The sequence below is a fragment of the Xenopus tropicalis genome, chromosome 6, assembly GCF_000004195.4.
Source record: "Xenopus tropicalis strain Nigerian chromosome 6, UCB_Xtro_10.0, whole genome shotgun sequence".
NCBI lineage: Eukaryota > Metazoa > Chordata > Amphibia > Anura > Pipidae > Xenopus > Xenopus tropicalis.
Window position 1 is genome coordinate 92,042,964 of NC_030682.2, and position 13,083 is coordinate 92,056,046.

The following is a 13,083-nucleotide window of genomic DNA, read 5'->3' on the forward strand; positions in this document are numbered from 1 at the left end:
TTGTATGCGCTAATTTTGATGCTGCTCTTTTTAACATTTAATTCAATCCTCCCATTTTAGGCTAAAAAATATGGAGCAGCTGCAGCACCTTGTTTGACCCTGAGGGTAGTACTACCTATGTGCTGTTAAACTGGCCATGTAGCATAGTGTTTGTCATACAGTATCTACTTTTGTGGTTGCTTGTATATATTCATAAAGGTATTTAAAGTCTGTGAAATTTGTAAATCTTATGAAGTCTATGGGGTAGTCCCATTAGGGGGGCTTGGTTCCATTATCTGTGCAGGTAATGGCAAGAATGGCGAGAGCGTGACGGTAGTGGGTGACTTTTCTGGATTTGGACATGGATATGGATGCCACATTTGATCCTTAAAGGACCCTTGGACCTGGATGTAATGTTGGAAGGAACCTCAAGAAGAAGGACTACTGTTAATACTCTGGATTTTGGAAGTTATGGGGGGTGGGTTCCATTATTTGTGCAGGTACTGTGGCGAGAGCGTGACGGTAGTGGGTGACTTCTCTGGGGTTGGACATGAAGATAGATGCCACATTTGTGTTGTGAAGGTCTCTTGGACCTTGATATAATTTTGGAAACAGCCTTAAGAAGAAGCACTCCTCTGATGAATAATCTGGATCTTTGGAATTTCTTTGGGGGGGTGGTCTCAGTACCTGTGCAGGTAATGGCGAGAGCGTGACGCTAGTGGGTGACGTTTCTGGATTTGGACATGGATGCCACATTTGATCCTTAAAGGACCCTTGGACCTGCATGTAATGTTGGAAGCAGCCTCAAGAAAAAGGACTACTGTTAATACTCTGGATTTTGGAAGTTATGGGGGGGTGGGTTCCATTATCTGTGCAGGTACTGTGCGAGAGCGTGACGGTAGTGGGTGACTTCTCTGGGGTTGGACATGAAGATGGATGCCACATTTGCGTCGTGAAGGTCTCTTGGACCTTGACATAATATTGGAAAAAGCCTCAAGAAGAGGCACTCCTCTGATGAATAATCTGGATCTTTTGAATTTCTTTGGGGGGGTGGTCTCAGTACCTGTGCAGGTAATGGCGAGAGCGTGACGCTAGTGGGTGACTTTTCTGGATTTGGACATGGATGCCACATTTGATCCTTAAAGGACCCTTGGACCTGGATGTAATGTTGGAAGCAGCCTCAAGAAGAAGGACTACTGTTAATACTCTGGATTTTGGAAGTTATGGGGGGGTGGGTTCCATTATCTGTGCAGGTACTGTGCGAGAGCGTGACGGTAGTGGGTGACTTCTCTGGGGTTGGACATGAAGATGGATGCCACATTTGCGTCGTGAAGGTCTCTTGGACCTTGACATAATATTGGAAAAAGCCTCAAGAAGAGGCACTCCTCTGATGAATAATCTGGATCTTTGGAATTTCTTTGGGGGGGTGGTCTCAGTACCTGTGCAGGTAATGGCGAGAGCGTGACGCTAGTGGGTGACTTTTCTGGATTTGGACATGGATGCCACATTTGATCCTTAAAGGACCCTTGGACCTGGATGTAATGTTGGAAGCAGCCTCAAAGAAGGACTACTGTTAATACTCTGGATTTTGGAAGTTATGGGGGGGTGGGTTCCATTATCTGTGCAGGTACTGTGCGAGAGCGTGACGGTAGTGGGTGACTTCTCTGGGGTTGGACATGAAGATAGATGCCACATTTGCATTGTGAAGGTCTCTTGGACCTTGATACAATGTTTGAAACAGCCTTAAGAAGAAGCCCTCCTCTGATGAATAATCTGGATCTTTGGAATTTCTTTGGGGGGGTGGTCTCAGTACCTGTGCAGGTAATGGCGAGAGCGTGACGCTAGTGGGTGACTTTTCTGGATTTGGACATGGATGCCACATTTGATCCTTAAAGGACCCTTGGACCTGGATGTAATGTTGGAAGCAGCCTCAAGAAGAAGGACTACTGTTAATACTCTGGATCTTGGAAGTTATGGGGGGGTGGGTTCCATTATCTGTGCAGGTACTGTGCGAGAGCGTGACGGTAGTGGGTGACTTCTCTGGGGTTGGACATGAAGACAGATGCCACATTTGCGTCTTGAAGGTCTCTTGGACCTTGACATAATACTGGAAACAGCCTCAAGAAGAAGCATTCCTCTGATGAATAATCTGGATCTTTGGAATTTCTTTGGGGGGGGGGTGGTCTCAGTACCTGTGCAGGTAATGGCGAGAGCGTGACGCTAGTGGGTGACTTTTCCGAATTTGGACATGGATGCCACATTTGATCCTTAAAGGACCCTTGGACCTGGATGTAATGTTGGAAGGAGCCTCAAGAAGAAGTACCACTGTTAATACTCTGGATTTTGGAAGTTATGGGGGGGTGGGTTCCATTATCTGTGCAGGTACTGTGCGAGAGCGTGACGGTAGTGGGTGACTTCTCTGGGGTTGGACATGCAGATGGATGCCACATTTGCGTCGTAAAGGTCCCTTGGACCTTGACATAATATTGGAAACAGCCATAAGAAGAAGCACTCCTCTGATGAATAATCTGGATCTTTTGAATTTCTTTGGGGGGGTGGTCTCAGTACCTGTGCAGGTAATGGCGAGAGCGTGACGCTAGTGGGTGACTTTTCTGGATTTGGACATGGATGCCACATTTGATCCATATAGGACCCTTGGACCTGGATGTAATGTTTGAAGCAGCCTCAAGAAGAAGGACTACTGTTAATACTCTGGATTTTGGAAGTTATGGGGGGGTGGGTTCCATTATCTGTGCAGGTACTGTGCGAGAGCGTGACGGTAGTGGGTGACTTCTCTGGGGTTGGACATGAAGACAGATGCCACATTTGCGTCGTGAAGGTCTCTTGGACCTTGACATAATATTGGAAACAGCCATAAGAAGAAGCATTCCTCTGATGAATAATCTGGATCTTTGGAATTTCTTTGGGGGGGTGGTCTCAGTACCTGTGCAGGTAATGGCGAGAGCGTGACGCTAGTGGGTGACTTTTCTGGATTTGGACATGGATGCCACATTTGATCCTTAAAGGACCCTTGGACCTGGATGTAATGTTGGAACGAGCCTCAAAAAGAATGACTCTTCTGAAGAATAATCGGGATCTTTGGCATTTCTGTGGGGTGTTTCAGTACCTGTGCAGGTACTGTTGAAAGTGTGGCGGTAGCGGGGTGATATTTTTGGGGTGGGACATGGAGATGCGTTGCCGTTTTTCTCTGCAAAGGACCCAAGGACCTAGACTTAATGCTGAAAATACCCCCAATGAAACAGACTCCTCTTAGTTAAATTTTTGATTCTCAGGAATTTTTGTGCATTTGTATAAAATGCTATGTATTTATAACTGACGTTTTGCCTTTTATGGCCTATAATGTGTAGGGACTGCTACACTGTCAATGAAGGATTAGCCAAGAGCATACAGGGGTGGTGAGGGGTGGTGTCAGCGGGGGGGCCTGTGTGCCCGGCACTATTGCCTCGCACATAGGTTCCCCCACTTTGGTCTTGTACTTATTTCTAGGCATATCCTAGAGTTAAAGTACAGGAACCAGCTGACATTGTATGCTTTAATTTTGATGCTGCTCTTTTTGAAATTTAATTCAGTCCTCCCATTTTAGGCTAAAAATTATGGAAGCAGCTGCAGCACCTTGTTTGACCTTGTGGACAAGGCTGCATACGTGCCGCTCCGTTGCCCATGTAGTATAGTGTTTGTCATGTCTACTTTTGTGGTTGTATGTATATATTTATATATTTCAAAGTATTAGAAGTCTGAGATATAGTCATGTTAACTTTTTTAAGGTCTATGGGGTAGTCAAACACTGCTCGGTACCTGTATATTTACTGGGAGTGCGTGACGGTAGTGGGGTGATTTTTGGGGGGTTGGACATGGAGATGCCTGGCACTTTTACTTTGAAAAGGGACCCATAGACCTGAACTTAATGCTAGAAATAACCCCAATGAAATGGACTTCTTTGCATTAAAGTTTAACTTCTGAGGACATATTCTTCATATGTATAAAATGCTATGCAGTAATAATTGAGCATACAGGGGCGGTGAGGGGCGGTGTCAGCGGGGGGCCTGTGTGCCCGGCATTATTGCCTTGCTCATAGGTCCCCCCTTGCTCTTGTACTTATTTCTAGGCATATACTAGATTTGAAGTACAGGAACCAGCTGACACTGTATGCTTTAATTTTGATGCTGCTCTTTTTGAAATTGAATTCAGTCCTGCCATTTTAGGCTGCATACAGTATGTGCTGGTCAGTTGGCCATGTAGTATAGTGATTGTCATGTCTACTTTAGTGTTTGTATGTATATATTCATGTAAGTAAAACTCTTAGATTATCTTGTAATTTTAAGTACAAGATAATCTATGGGGTGCTTCAGTTTTCTATGCAGGTACTGGCAATATTTCTGAGTATAGGGTTAAAATCAAAATAGTACCATAGTATTATAAACCCCCTATTGCTGAGATAGTCTTGAGATGTGGTGCGCCTTTTTTAGTTCCAATAAGCCTAGGTTTGATTGCATGATGTTTAAATATTTGGGTTATTGAAATGCTTGTCTTTTTGCCTTGTATAGCCTATAATGTGTGTATGGACTAATTCATGCTCCATCGAAGATTAGCCAAGAGCATACAGGGGTGGTGAGGGGCGGTGTCAGCGGGGGGGCCTGTGTGCCCGGCACTATTGCCTCGCACATAGGTCCCCCCTTGGTCTTGTACTTATTTCTAGGCATATCCTAGGGTTAAAGTACAGGAACCAGCTGACATTGTATGCTTTAATTTTGATGCTGCTCTTTTTGAAATTTAAGGCTAAAACTTATGGATGGCTCCGTTGCCCATGTAGTATAGTGTTTGTCATGTCTACTTTTGTGGTTGTATGTATATAATAATATATTTCAAAGTATTAGAAGTCTGAGTTATATTCATGTTAACTTTTTTAAGGTCTATGGGGTAGTCAAACTGCTCTGACTAAGATTACGGATCTTTGGAAGCTCTGCGGGGTGGTTCGGTACCTGTATATTTACTGGGAGTGCGTGACGGTAGTGGGGTGATTTTTGGGGGGTTGGACATGGAGATGCCTGGCACTTTTACTTTGAAAAGGGACCCATAGACCTGAACTTAATGCTAGAAATAACCCCAATGAAATGGACTTCTTTGTATTAAGGTTTAGCTTCTGAGGACATTTTCTTCATATGTATAAAATGCTATGCAGTAATAATTGAGCATACAGGGGCGGTGAGGGGCGGTGTCAGCGGGGGGGCCTGTGTGCCCGGCATTATTGCCTTGCTCATAGGTCCCCCCTTGCTCTTGTACTTATTTCTAGGCATATACTAGATTTGAAGTACAGGAACCAGCTGGCATTGTATGCGCTAATTTTGATGCTGCTCTTTTTAACATTTAATTCAATCCTCCCATGTTAGGCTAAAAAATATGGGAGCAGCTGCAGCACCTTGTTTGACCCTGAGGATAGTACTACCTATGTGCTGTTAAACTGGCCATGTAGCATAGTGTTTGTCATACAGTATCTACTTTTGTGGTTGCTTGTATATATTCATAAAGGTATTTAAAGTCTGTGAAATTTGTAAATCTTATGAAGTCTATGGGGTAGTCCCATTAGGGGGGCTTGGTTCCATTATCTGTGCAGGTAATGGCAAGAATGGCGAGAGCGTGACGGTAGTGGGTGACTTTTCTGGATTTGGACATGGATATGGATGCCACATTTGATCCTTAAAGGACCCTTGGACCTGGATGTAATGTTGGAAGGAACCTCAAGAAGAAGGACTACTGTTAATACTCTGGATTTTGGAAGTTATGGGGGGTGGGTTCCATTATTTGTGCAGGTACTGTGCGAGAGCGTGACGGTAGTGGGTGACTTCTCTGGGGTTGGACATGAAGATGGATGCCACATTTGCGTCGTGAAGGTCTCTTGGACCTTGACATAATATTGGAAAAAGCCTCAAGAAGAGGCACTCCTCTGATGAATAATCTGGATCTTTTGAATTTCTTTGGGGGGGTGGTCTCAGTACCTGTGCAGGTAATGGCGAGAGCGTGACGCTAGTGGGTGACTTTTCTGGATTTGGACATGGATGCCACATTTGATCCTTAAAGGACCCTTGGACCTGGATGTAATGTTGGAAGCAGCCTCAAGAAGAAGGACTACTGTTAATACTCTGGATTTTGGAAGTTATGGGGGGGTGGGTTCCATTATCTGTGCAGGTACTGTGCGAGAGCGTGACGGTAGTGGGTGACTTCTCTGGGGTTGGACATGAAGATGGATGCCACATTTGCGTCGTGAAGGTCTCTTGGACCTTGACATAATATTGGAAAAAGCCTCAAGAAGAGGCACTCCTCTGATGAATAATCTGGATCTTTGGAATTTCTTTGGGGGGGTGGTCTCAGTACCTGTGCAGGTAATGGCGAGAGCGTGACGCTAGTGGGTGACTTTTCTGGATTTGGACATGGATGCCACATTTGATCCTTAAAGGACCCTTGGACCTGGATGTAATGTTGGAAGCAGCCTCAAGAAGGACTACTGTTAATACTCTGGATTTTGGAAGTTATGGGGGGGTGGGTTCCATTATCTGTGCAGGTACTGTGCGAGAGCGTGACGGTAGTGGGTGACTTCTCTGGGGTTGGACATGAAGATAGATGCCACATTTGCATTGTGAAGGTCTCTTGGACCTTGATACAATGTTTGAAACAGCCTTAAGAAGAAGCCCTCCTCTGATGAATAATCTGGATCTTTGGAATTTCTTTGGGGGGGTGGTCTCAGTACCTGTGCAGGTAATGGCGAGAGCGTGACGCTAGTGGGTGACTTTTCTGGATTTGGACATGGATGCCACATTTGATCCTTAAAGGACCCTTGGACCTGGATGTAATGTTGGAAGCAGCCTCAAGAAGAAGGACTACTGTTAATACTCTGGATCTTGGAAGTTATGGGGGGGTGGGTTCCATTATCTGTGCAGGTACTGTGCGAGAGCGTGACGGTAGTGGGTGACTTCTGTGTGGTTGGACATGAAGACAGATGCCACATTTGCGTCTTGAAGGTCTCTTGGACCTTGACATAATACTGGAAACAGCCTCAAGAAGAAGCATTCCTCTGATGAATAATCTGGATCTTTGGAATTTCTTTGGGGGGGGGGTGGTCTCAGTACCTGTGCAGGTAATGGCGAGAGCGTGACGCTAGTGGGTGACTTTTCCGAATTTGGACATGGATGCCACATTTGATCCTTAAAGGACCCTTGGACCTGGATGTAATGTTGGAAGGAGCCTCAAGAAGAAGTACCACTGTTAATACTCTGGATTTTGGAAGTTATGGGGGGGTGGGTTCCATTATCTGTGCAGGTACTGTGCGAGAGCGTGACGGTAGTGGGTGACTTCTCTGGGGTTGGACATGCAGATGGATGCCACATTTGCGTCGTAAAGGTCCCTTGGACCTTGACATAATATTGGAAACAGCCATAAGAAGAAGCACTCCTCTGATGAATAATCTGGATCTTTTGAATTTCTTTGGGGGGGTGGTCTCAGTACCTGTGCAGGTAATGGCGAGAGCGTGACGCTAGTGGGTGACTTTTCTGGATTTGGACATGGATGCCACATTTGATCCATATAGGACCCTTGGACCTGGATGTAATGTTTGAAGCAGCCTCAAGAAGAAGGACTACTGTTAATACTCTGGATTTTGGAAGTTATGGGGGGGTGGGTTCCATTATCTGTGCAGGTACTGTGCGAGAGCGTGACGGTAGTGGGTGACTTCTCTGGGGTTGGACATGAAGACAGATGCCACATTTGCGTCGTGAAGGTCTCTTGGACCTTGACATAATATTGGAAACAGCCATAAGAAGAAGCATTCCTCTGATGAATAATCTGGATCTTTGGAATTTCTTTGGGGGGGTGGTCTCAGTACCTGTGCAGGTAATGGCGAGAGCGTGACGCTAGTGGGTGACTTTTCTGGATTTGGACATGGATGCCACATTTGATCCTTAAAGGACCCTTGGACCTGGATGTAATGTTGGAACGAGCCTCAAAAAGAATGACTCTTCTGAAGAATAATCGGGATCTTTGGCATTTCTGTGGGGTGTTTCAGTACCTGTGCAGGTACTGTTGAAAGTGTGGCGGTAGCGGGGTGATATTTTTGGGGTGGGACATGGAGATGCGTTGCCGTTTTTCTCTGCAAAGGACCCAAGGACCTAGACTTAATGCTGAAAATACCCCCAATGAAACAGACTCCTCTTAGTTAAATTTTTGATTCTCAGGAATTTTTGTGCATTTGTATAAAATGCTATGTATTTATAACTGACGTTTTGCCTTTTATGGCCTATAATGTGTAGGGACTGCTACACTGTCAATGAAGGATTAGCCAAGAGCATACAGGGGTGGTGAGGGGTGGTGTCAGCGGGGGGGCCTGTGTGCCCGGCACTATTGCCTCGCACATAGGTTCCCCCACTTTGGTCTTGTACTTATTTCTAGGCATATCCTAGAGTTAAAGTACAGGAACCAGCTGACATTGTATGCTTTAATTTTGATGCTGCTCTTTTTGAAATTTAATTCAGTCCTCCCATTTTAGGCTAAAAATTATGGAAGCAGCTGCAGCACCTTGTTTGACCTTGTGGACAAGGCTGCATACGTGCCGCTCCGTTGCCCATGTAGTATAGTGTTTGTCATGTCTACTTTTGTGGTTGTATGTATATATTTATATATTTCAAAGTATTAGAAGTCTGAGATATAGTCATGTTAACTTTTTTAAGGTCTATGGGGTAGTCAAACACTGCTCGGTACCTGTATATTTACTGGGAGTGCGTGACGGTAGTGGGGTGATTTTTGGGGGGTTGGACATGGAGATGCCTGGCACTTTTACTTTGAAAAGGGACCCATAGACCTGAACTTAATGCTAGAAATAACCCCAATGAAATGGACTTCTTTGCATTAAAGTTTAACTTCTGAGGACATATTCTTCATATGTATAAAATGCTATGCAGTAATAATTGAGCATACAGGGGCGGTGAGGGGCGGTGTCAGCGGGGGGCCTGTGTGCCCGGCATTATTGCCTTGCTCATAGGTCCCCCCTTGCTCTTGTACTTATTTCTAGGCATATACTAGATTTGAAGTACAGGAACCAGCTGACACTGTATGCTTTAATTTTGATGCTGCTCTTTTTGAAATTGAATTCAGTCCTGCCATTTTAGGCTGCATACAGTATGTGCTGGTCAGTTGGCCATGTAGTATAGTGATTGTCATGTCTACTTTAGTGTTTGTATGTATATATTCATGTAAGTAAAACTCTTAGATTATCTTGTAATTTTAAGTACAAGATAATCTATGGGGTGCTTCAGTTTTCTATGCAGGTACTGGCAATATTTCTGAGTATAGGGTTAAAATCAAAATAGTACCATAGTATTATAAACCCCCTATTGCTGAGATAGTCTTGAGATGTGGTGCGCCTTTTTTAGTTCCAATAAGCCTAGGTTTGATTGCATGATGTTTAAATATTTGGGTTATTGAAATGCTTGTCTTTTTGCCTTGTATAGCCTATAATGTGTGTATGGACTAATTCATGCTCCATCGAAGATTAGCCAAGAGCATACAGGGGTGGTGAGGGGCGGTGTCAGCGGGGGGGCCTGTGTGCCCGGCACTATTGCCTCGCACATAGGTCCCCCCTTGGTCTTGTACTTATTTCTAGGCATATCCTAGGGTTAAAGTACAGGAACCAGCTGACATTGTATGCTTTAATTTTGATGCTGCTCTTTTTGAAATTTAAGGCTAAAACTTATGGATGGCTCCGTTGCCCATGTAGTATAGTGTTTGTCATGTCTACTTTTGTGGTTGTATGTATATAATAATATATTTCAAAGTATTAGAAGTCTGAGTTATATTCATGTTAACTTTTTTAAGGTCTATGGGGTAGTCAAACTGCTCTGACTAAGATTACGGATCTTTGGAAGCTCTGCGGGGTGGTTCGGTACCTGTATATTTACTGGGAGTGCGTGACGGTAGTGGGGTGATTTTTGGGGGGTTGGACATGGAGATGCCTGGCACTTTTACTTTGAAAAGGGACCCATAGACCTGAACTTAATGCTAGAAATAACCCCAATGAAATGGACTTCTTTGTATTAAGGTTTAGCTTCTGAGGACATTTTCTTCATATGTATAAAATGCTATGCAGTAATAATTGAGCATACAGGGGCGGTGAGGGGCGGTGTCAGCGGGGGGGCCTGTGTGCCCGGCATTATTGCCTTGCTCATAGGTCCCCCCTTGCTCTTGTACTTATTTCTAGGCATATACTAGATTTGAAGTACAGGAACCAGCTGGCATTGTATGCGCTAATTTTGATGCTGCTCTTTTTAACATTTAATTCAATCCTCCCATGTTAGGCTAAAAAATATGGGAGCAGCTGCAGCACCTTGTTTGACCCTGAGGATAGTACTACCTATGTGCTGTTAAACTGGCCATGTAGCATAGTGTTTGTCATACAGTATCTACTTTTGTGGTTGCTTGTATATATTCATAAAGGTATTTAAAGTCTGTGAAATTTGTAAATCTTATGAAGTCTATGGGGTAGTCCCATTAGGGGGGCTTGGTTCCATTATCTGTGCAGGTAATGGCAAGAATGGCGAGAGCGTGACGGTAGTGGGTGACTTTTCTGGATTTGGACATGGATATGGATGCCACATTTGATCCTTAAAGGACCCTTGGACCTGGATGTAATGTTGGAAGGAACCTCAAGAAGAAGGACTACTGTTAATACTCTGGATTTTGGAAGTTATGGGGGGTGGGTTCCATTATTTGTGCAGGTACTGTGCGAGAGCGTGACGGTAGTGGGTGACTTCTCTGGGGTTGGACATGAAGATGGATGCCACATTTGCGTCGTGAAGGTCTCTTGGACCTTGACATAATATTGGAAAAAGCCTCAAGAAGAGGCACTCCTCTGATGAATAATCTGGATCTTTGGAATTTCTTTGGGGGGGTGGTCTCAGTACCTGTGCAGGTAATGGCGAGAGCGTGACGCTAGTGGGTGACTTTTCTGGATTTGGACATGGATGCCACATTTGATCCTTAAAGGACCCTTGGACCTGGATGTAATGTTGGAAGCAGCCTCAAGAAGGACTACTGTTAATACTCTGGATTTTGGAAGTTATGGGGGGGTGGGTTCCATTATCTGTGCAGGTACTGTGCGAGAGCGTGACGGTAGTGGGTGACTTCTCTGGGGTTGGACATGAAGATAGATGCCACATTTGCATTGTGAAGGTCTCTTGGACCTTGATACAATGTTTGAAACAGCCTTAAGAAGAAGCCCTCCTCTGATGAATAATCTGGATCTTTGGAATTTCTTTGGGGGGGTGGTCTCAGTACCTGTGCAGGTAATGGCGAGAGCGTGACGCTAGTGGGTGACTTTTCTGGATTTGGACATGGATGCCACATTTGATCCTTAAAGGACCCTTGGACCTGGATGTAATGTTGGAAGCAGCCTCAAGAAGAAGGACTACTGTTAATACTCTGGATCTTGGAAGTTATGGGGGGGTGGGTTCCATTATCTGTGCAGGTACTGTGCGAGAGCGTGACGGTAGTGGGTGACTTCTGTGTGGTTGGACATGAAGACAGATGCCACATTTGCGTCTTGAAGGTCTCTTGGACCTTGACATAATACTGGAAACAGCCTCAAGAAGAAGCATTCCTCTGATGAATAATCTGGATCTTTGGAATTTCTTTGGGGGGGGGGTGGTCTCAGTACCTGTGCAGGTAATGGCGAGAGCGTGACGCTAGTGGGTGACTTTTCCGAATTTGGACATGGATGCCACATTTGATCCTTAAAGGACCCTTGGACCTGGATGTAATGTTGGAAGGAGCCTCAAGAAGAAGTACCACTGTTAATACTCTGGATTTTGGAAGTTATAGGGGGGTGGGTTCCATTATCTGTGCAGGTACTGTGCGAGAGCGTGACGGTAGTGGGTGACTTCTCTGGGGTTGGACATGCAGATGGATGCCACATTTGCGTCGTAAAGGTCCCTTGGACCTTGACATAATATTGGAAACAGCCATAAGAAGAAGCACTCCTCTGATGAATAATCTGGATCTTTTGAATTTCTTTGGGGGGGTGGTCTCAGTACCTGTGCAGGTAATGGCGAGAGCGTGACGCTAGTGGGTGACTTTTCTGGATTTGGACATGGATGCCACATTTGATCCATATAGGACCCTTGGACCTGGATGTAATGTTTGAAGCAGCCTCAAGAAGAAGGACTACTGTTAATACTCTGGATTTTGGAAGTTATGGGGGGGTGGGTTCCATTATCTGTGCAGGTACTGTGCGAGAGCGTGACGGTAGTGGGTGACTTCTCTGGGGTTGGACATGAAGACAGATGCCACATTTGCGTCGTGAAGGTCTCTTGGACCTTGACATAATATTGGAAACAGCCATAAGAAGAAGCATTCCTCTGATGAATAATCTGGATCTTTGGAATTTCTTTGGGGGGGTGGTCTCAGTACCTGTGCAGGTAATGGCGAGAGCGTGACGCTAGTGGGTGACTTTTCTGGATTTGGACATGGATGCCACATTTGATCCTTAAAGGACCCTTGGACCTGGATGTAATGTTGGAACGAGCCTCAAAAAGAATGACTCTTCTGAAGAATAATCGGGATCTTTGGCATTTCTGTGGGGTGTTTCAGTACCTGTGCAGGTACTGTTGAAAGTGTGGCGGTAGCGGGGTGATATTTTTGGGGTGGGACATGGAGATGCGTTGCCGTTTTTCTCTGCAAAGGACCCAAGGACCTAGACTTAATGCTGAAAATACCCCCAATGAAACAGACTCCTCTTAGTTAAATTTTTGATTCTCAGGAATTTTTGTGCATTTGTATAAAATGCTATGTATTTATAACTGACGTTTTGCCTTTTATGGCCTATAATGTGTAGGGACTGCTACACTGTCAATGAAGGATTAGCCAAGAGCATACAGGGGTGGTGAGGGGTGGTGTCAGCGGGGGGGCCTGTGTGCCCGGCACTATTGCCTCGCACATAGGTTCCCCCACTTTGGTCTTGTACTTATTTCTAGGCATATCCTAGAGTTAAAGTACAGGAACCAGCTGACATTGTATGCTTTAATTTTGATGCTGCTCTTTTTGAAA